The sequence below is a fragment of the Haematobia irritans genome, chromosome 4 (assembly GCF_050003625.1).
Source record: "Haematobia irritans isolate KBUSLIRL chromosome 4, ASM5000362v1, whole genome shotgun sequence".
NCBI classification, from domain to species: Eukaryota; Metazoa; Arthropoda; class Insecta; order Diptera; family Muscidae; genus Haematobia; species Haematobia irritans.
The window spans coordinates 207,629,433-207,637,839 of NC_134400.1; positions in this window are offsets into that span (position 1 = coordinate 207,629,433).

The window sequence follows — 8,407 nt, forward strand, 5'->3', positions numbered from 1 at the left end:
AATGTAAAATCGTAAATAGGTTTTCAAATTCTGTGGGGGGCTAAAATTTTTCTGGGGGGGTCTAAGCCCCCTCCCCAGAGGCCTTCCTACGCTTATGATAGTAATACAATTTTGACAAAATTAGAGATAGAGATAGATAGAGTAGATTTATTTTAAGGATCGGCTATATATAACTATAGACCAATACGGACAAATTTTGGCATGGTTGTTAGCGGCCATATAGTAGGGCAACTGCCGAAATAAATTCGAACTGCCTGAATTTATTCTGATAATTGATTGATAGTTTTGCTGCAAGTAGATGATGCTGATGAGGAATGTGGTAATTCCGAAACGTGCGTCTATCCAACCATATTGCAGTCTATAGGGCTTTGCCCAAATAAATTTGACAAACATTTTTTTAATCTGTTGGTTAAGCTACACTTTTAATTTAGTTAATGCATGGTTTTAGGCTGAAATCAAAAACGACAACAATGATTAAAGAAAAAAAAACCAGCAATAACAAAACAAAACGAATGACATAAAATTTTGACAAAATTTTCTATAGGAATATAATTTTGGTAGACTATTTTTGGGGATCGGCTATATAACTATAGACTGATATGGACCACTTTTGGCATGGTTGTTAGTGGCCATATACTAGCGCAATGTACCAAATTTCAACCGAATCGGATGAATTTTGCTCCTCCAAGAGCTACGGAGGTCAAATCTGGGGATCGGTTTATATGGGGGCTATATATAATTATGGACCAATGTGGATCAACTTTTGTATTGTTGTTAGATACACCATACTTACACCATGTACCAAATTTCAGTCGGATCGGATGAAAATTGCTTCTCTTAGAGGCTCCGCAAGCCAAATCTGGGGATCGGTTTATATGTGGGCTATATATAATTATGGACCGATGTGGATCAATTCTTGCATTGTTGTTAGAGATCCCATACTTACACCATTTACCAAATTTCAGGCGGATCGGATGAAATTTGCTGCTCTTAGAGGTTCCGCAAACCAAATCTGTGGATCGGTTTATATGGGGCTATATATAATTATGGACCGATATGGACCAATTTTTGAATGGTTGTTAGAGTCCATAAACTAACACCACATACCAAATTTCAACCGGATCGGATGAATTTTGCTCCTCTAAGAGGCTCCGGAGTTCAAATCTGGGGATCGGTTTATATGGGGGCTATATATAATTATGGACCAATTTGTGCATGGCTGTAGAGACCATATACTTACATCATGTACCAAATTTCAGGCAGATCGGATGAAATTTGCTACTCTTATAGGCTCCGCAAGCCAAATCTGGGTGTCCGTTTATATGGGGTCTATACTAGAGGTGTGCGCGTGACACGAAATTCTCGTGACACGCGTGATTCACGCGAAAATCATGTGAGTCGTGAACAAAATTCAAGCATTTCTCGTGAGTGTGCGTGAATGGGACTAAAATAATTATGTCGTGCGTGAGCGTGCGTGAAAAATAAAATCGGTTCGTGAATGTGCGTGAATAAAATTTCTGCAAAATCACGCTCACGAAAAAAAATAAAAGTTTAATTCATACTCGTAGGTTAACTGAAATTAATTTTGCTATCGGACTATATTCTATTTTTGAATTTTGTTACCTTTGCTGATTTCCGTTTGGAAAATGTCGTGAGTATCGCGAATTTGTCGTGAATCCCGTGAATTGTCGTGAATCGTGCGTGAGCGTGCGTGAGTACTGGTTTTCATTTCGTGAGTGTGCGTGAGTGGGATTGGCTATTACACGTATCGTGCGTGAGCGTGCGTGAATAAACATTTTGCTTCGTGAATGTGCGTGAGTGTGAATGAAATTTCAGTCACGCGCACACCTCTAGTCCATACGTAAAAGTGGACCGAAAAGACCATTTGCAATACCATCCGACCTACATCAATAACAACTACTTGTGCCAAGTTTGAAGTCGATAGCTTGTTTCGTTCAAAAGTTAGCGTGATTTGAACAGATCGACTCAGAATTTCACCACGACCCAGAATATATGGCGTCTTAGAGCAATATTTCGATGTGTTACAAACGGAATGACAAAGTTAATATACTCCCCATGCTATGGTGGAGGGTAGAATAAAAATATATCAGTTTTTCAATCAAAATTTAACGTTAACCAAAATCTTCCTTTAGTTTTCCAAGCCACTTGCAGTGGCGACAAATGTACTTTATTTTCGTTTCTTTTTGTGAATTATCAGGATTTTCAACAGATTCAAAGGTTAAGTGAAGTCACACCAAGATAAGAGAAGAGCATCCGCAAAGAAAAGGAAATAAAATCGAAGAAAATCAAAAGTGGAGAAATTTTGCAGTATTCACTAAGGGAAGAACAATGGCAACGGTGATGTCTTTCTCAGCGTATAGTGGGAAGTACATTGAACATGGTGGAGCTGTAAGAATTTGCTCAAGAGCTCTCACTCGTCTGTATTGTTTGCTGAAAGCCATGCCACCATGGACTCCTTAACAAAGTTAAAAGGCAAACAAAGGGGAACAGCCATGATGAAAGCCAAACCAAACAAAGCCAGATTCAGCCACACCACCATCTTGGCTTTTGTCTCCGCTACACCCCTTGAGCTCCATGCATTTTGATGGCAAAAAAAGGGTTCTCGAGTGTCAATTTGTCTTAACTCCTACCAACTGAAAAGAAATACGACCATTTGACTGTGGGGGATAAGGGAGAGGCTTCGAGTAGCATTTTTTTCTTATGCAAAAAATTTTTTATCACCACCATGAGTACGTCTTTTCCTCTTTGCCATTTTAAAACTTAGTTTTAACAGAGGCAAATGCCGAGGTACTGGCATACTCTGAACGAAAGAGGCAAAGCAAATATAACATTGAAAAAAAAAGAAACATTTGAAAGATAAACTTTTAGCGGAACTGTTAAGCCATTAAATTAGCATAATTCCCATATAAAAAGCCAATCACGCATCCAGCTTCCCATCCCCAAATGACAATTTATGCTCTTTGATTTTGACGAGATTGTTTATCTCTCTGAAACATTATGAATTTAAAATTTTACTCCCATCCAAAATTATTGCGGATGATGTTGTCGAAGGACCCACGAAAGGATTGCTAAAGAATAATGTTCTCACACTGGAACTGAAATCATCATAAATATTTAGATTTGTTTAGCGGTTAAGAGTACGCGAATGAGTCTAAAAATCAACGCATACACACAATAATCAAAGCAAAATTACACACGCGGTTCCAAGAGACTAAACAGTCTAAACAAGAATATACAGCCAAAAATTCAGGTGGGACGAATATCCGCTATTGTGGAATGCATATAAAAATTGAGAATTTGAGAATATGTATTCCCCCACATACAGATAACACATTGATTGTAATAAGTAATATTTTACATCTACAACAATTAAGATAATATTTTTGCGATACAAAAAAAAAAAATAGTTGTAGCAATTACATTTCTTAGGTTACGTTAGGTTAGGTGGCAGCCCGATGTATCAAGCTCACTTAGACTATTCAGTCCATTGTGATACCACATTGGTGAACTTCTCTCTTATCACTGAGTGCTGCCCGATTCCATCTTAAGCTCAATGACAAGGGACCTCCTTTTTATAGCCGAGTCCGAGCGGAGTTCCACATTGCAATGAAACCACTTAGAGAAGCCTTGAAACCCTCAGAAATGCCACCAGCATTACTGAGGTGGGATAATCCACCGGTTAAAACCTTTTTGGTGTTCGGTCGAAGCAGGAATCGAACCCACGACCTTGTGTATGCAAGGCGGGCATGCTAGCCATGGTTTTATTGAATTTGTAAATCGCCGCAGGAGCTTGGGGCTTGTTCTGGACACAGAACTCTCTTTCATATTGACTGTTTATTTTTTAAAGATAGGATCTTGTTTATTTCATACGTATTGTAGATCATGCCCTAATGATGGCCCATGCGGGATGCATTATGATGAACCTTAATAAAGTGAAGCCTGCACAGAGAATACAGATTGGTTGTGATAACCGAATTTATTGCCAACCTCCTTTTGGCAGTTGCACCAACTATCACTTGGCAGTTGTGTCACCCGACGAATTCAGTCGACTCAATCGAATTATGGGAACTCCAACTAATACTACATATGGAGTTGGTTGCAAGGCCGTATTCAGGGGTGGTGGGGGGTGAGGGGGATCAAACCCCCCAGAAATGAATGAATATTTTTATATGAATAAATATATGTTTTTAGCCGCATAGAAAAATCTTATCGAAGATGTTGAAGAAAAGCTGGAGGTTTTATTTTGAAAAAACGCTTACCTATAAAACTTGCACAAATCATAGAATATTAGTTGAAAAGCCCGTCAAACGACGGTCGAAAAAAAAACAACTTGTTTTTGTTCTCGCACCACAAATTTCATTTTTGGAAAATGCATTTCTGCTTTTTATGTGTGTTTGTTGTTCTTTTTGTGAACATGACTTACTATGTTTGGCCATAGCAACAACAACGAAACAGCCAAACACACATTTGTAAATGAAATGGCGCAAAACCTGCGAAAAGAACCTGCATAATTCATCGATGGAGCAATAAAGAGATATTTCCAAACGTGCACATTCTTTTAAAAATTTTGGTCACTTTGCCAGTTACTCAGGGATGGAAAATACAATTTTTAAGAAAGTACAAAAATGGTATTTTTTGAGCGGAAAGGTACATTTTACTAAATTTCAACAAAAATTTCACTGTAAAATTATTGTCAAGAGACTGAAAGAAAATAAAATTTTGACAAAATTTTCTATATAAATAAAATTTTGCAAAAATGTTCTATAAAAAAAAAGTTTGCAAAATGTTTTCTATATAAATAAAATTTTGCAAAAATTTCCTAAGAAATAAAATTTTTACAAAATTTTCAATTGAAATAAAATTTTGACAAAATTTTCTTTAAAATAAAATTTTGCAAAAATTCTATATAGAAATAAAATTTTGACATTTTCTACCGAAATAAAAAATCGATTGACTATGTCTTTTACAAAATAGAGATTTTCTTCCCACATGAACATGTCTGTTTTGCCATATTTGTAAAAGACTATTAGCAAATAAGGTTGATAAAGACTTTCTCAAAATATTAAAATATTTTGTCAAAGCTATTGTACCATAAATCTGATATCGACTCAAAAATGTATACACAAAAGGTACTAAATCATTCGCGGGGGTACTACGGTACTGACCGGGGTGAAAACGTTTTGAAAAAAGTACTATAGTACTGCATTTTCCATCCCTGCAGTTACTACGTGCTCATCCGAACGTTCATTTTCAACAATGAAGAGATTAAAGACGTATCTTAGAAATTCGACTAGCGAGAGTAGACTCAAAGGATTGGCATTAATGTCGGTTCATCGCCAAATAAATGTGCCGACTGAAGAAGTCATTGATTTATTTGCTGCCCAAAAAGTCCGTCAGCACAATTTAATATTATAAAAATATTATATATATACTTAAGCATAAATAAAATTTTCTACACATGAGATTATATGAATATTTTTTTTAAAAGTTGAACCACCCGCCACCCCCCCCCCCCAAAATTAAAATCCTGGCTACGGCCTTGGTTGGTTGTATTAGACGATGGAATTTGTCGTTGTTCCCTTCATTTCGTTGTGTTACCCAACCCCAATAAAAAATTAATTTGATTTAAATTTTATTTTTTTATTTGGCTTAAATACATTTAACAATTTGTTTTAAAGATGTATAGCTAAATACGACGTATGATAACAATTAATGTCCTTAAAATGTTTTAGCGGTTGGGCACACAAAATTTAATACACACCCCACTATGACCTTCAGTTGAAAGTCGACTTTTTTTTTAAATATTAAAATGCACAAAATGGACCCGTATTACTAGTTTGTGCATATAACTTATTTTTGGTCGCTATAAGTTATTTTGGTCTGTGTCTGCAGAGACGTTTGGACAAGCAAGCCAATTTTGAAACCACAAGCGATGAACTTCTTCTTAGAGATTAGTTCGATTTGCGCTCATGTTTATAAAAACAGTTCAAAACCTACCACTTTATTCACAACGACATCTCTGTGAAGTTCCAAGTACACAAAGCATCCTGGAGATATATCATTAAATCCGATTGGGATGTGGTACGTATGATTATTTATGCCCTATAATATAACCAACATAAATGATCCACTCCTACATCGTGACGTATCTTTTACTTACGTCCTTTAATTACAGCAGGTCATCATAAAAATAATGGTTTGAACAGCATTGTGGATGCCACTTTGTAGCGGTTTAAAAATCGTGATTTGTGACGTTTAATTGAAAAAAAAAACATCTTCTTTGAGCACCAAATAATTAGCAAAAATTGTAGTGACATTTAAAAATATTTCAAATAGGATTCGGTTGGGAATACTGTATGTCAGTGCTGATTGCTAAATGGCAGTTACGAAATTTTTTTAAAGTTGGTTGTGCCAACAGAATTCGAAACAAATGCTTCAAAATATATAGATTTTGTAGCTTCAACCATTTGTCTTGTATCACAAAATATTTTTGTTTTGTTTGAGTTTTTTGAATTCCTTCGAAAATTAAAAATTTTTATCACCAAAAATGTTTTTTGTTACAATTTTTTTATTTCTGCAATAAAAATTTCTTTGTTTGATCCAAAAACACAAACAATTTTGTGTATATCAAACACTGTTCCTTTCTGACTTTAAGTCTTTAATAAGCCACACTTTGAAGTTTCATAGTAAAAAATTAATGTAGTATGTGACAGGGATCCGGAGCGGAGCGGAGCAAGCCCCTTTTTTGCCGGAGCGGGAGCGGCATTTCTAAAATCCGGAGCGGAGCGGGAGCGGAGCGGTTTCCAAATGAAAAACCGCTCCGCTCCGAATAAAATATTACTTGAATGAAATGTGTAACTTTGAAATTACACTGTGTAGGTAATTTCAAATTTAGCTAGTACTTAGCGTAGTGTGAGTAAACGTTTAAAATGTACGATATGTATTTTTGTACGTACGTACATTGGGGAAAACACAACGTGTTTTTTAGTAATTGTTTTCAAAAACGGCAAATGTCAAAATATATATCTAGTATGTGTTGTAAAAGTAACAACAGTACTTCCGATCAATTTCATCCCGTATTACTACAAAGATGTTTGTAATGAACGTCAAATAAATGCAATTAAACGATCTTATTTATATTTAATTTTTTAGTTTTCTACACTGAAAAAAATATTGTCGTGAAGTCAAAGATTCCATGTCCTTAGAATAAGAATGCAAATTTTGCTTAACATGGAAGACGCATTTCTCTAAAATAAAGTTTTTTATACCCATCACCATAGAATGGTGACGGGGGTATAATAAGTTTGTCATTCCGTTTGTAACACATCGAAATATCGATTTCCGACTATATAAAGTATATATATTCTTGATCAGGGAGAAATTCTAAGACGATATAACGATGTCCGTCTGTCTGTCTGTCTGTCCGTCTGTCTGTCTGTTGTAATCACGCTACAGTCTTCAATAATGAAGCAATCGTGCTGAAATTTTGCACAACCTCGTCTTTTGTCTGCAGGCAGGTCAAGTTCGAAGATGGGTTATATCGGTCCAGGTTTTGATATAGTCCCCATATAAACCGACCTCCCGATTTGGGGTCTTGGGCTTATAGAAATCGTACTTTTTTTCCAATTTGCCTGAAATTTTAAATCTGGAGGTATTTTATGACCGTAAAGAGGTGTGCCAAAAATGGTGAGTATCGGTCCATGTTTTGGTATAGCCCCCATATAGACCGATCTCCCGATTTTACTTCTTGGGCTTATAGAAACCGCAGTTTTTATTTAATTTACCTGAAATTGGAAATCTAGAGGTATTGTAGGACCACAAATACGTGTGCCAAAAATTGTAAGTATCGGTCCATATTTTGGTATAGCCCCCATATAGACCGATCTCCCGATTTTACTTCTTGGGCTTATAGAAACCACAGTTTTTATTCAATTTACCTGAAATTGGAAATCTAGAGGTATTGTAGGACCACAAATACGTGTGCCAAAAATGGTGAGTATCGGTCTATGTTTTGGTATGGTCCCCATATAAAACGACCTCCCGATTTGGGGTCTTGGGCTTATAGAAAGCGTATTTTTTATCCAATTTGTCTGAAATTGGAAATCTAGGGGTATTTTCGGACCATAAAGAGGTGTGCTGAAAATGGTGAGTATCGGTCCATATTTTGGTATAGCCCCCATATAGACCGATTTCCCGATTTTACTTCTTGGGCTTCTAGAATCCGAAGTTTTTATCCTATTTGCCTGAAATTGGAAATCTAGAGGTATTTTCGGGTCATAAAGAGGTGTGCCGAAAACGGTGAGTAGCGGTCCATGTTTTAGTATAGCCCCCATAAGAACGATCTCCCGATTTAACTCCTTGGGTTTCTAGAAACCGTAATTTTTAT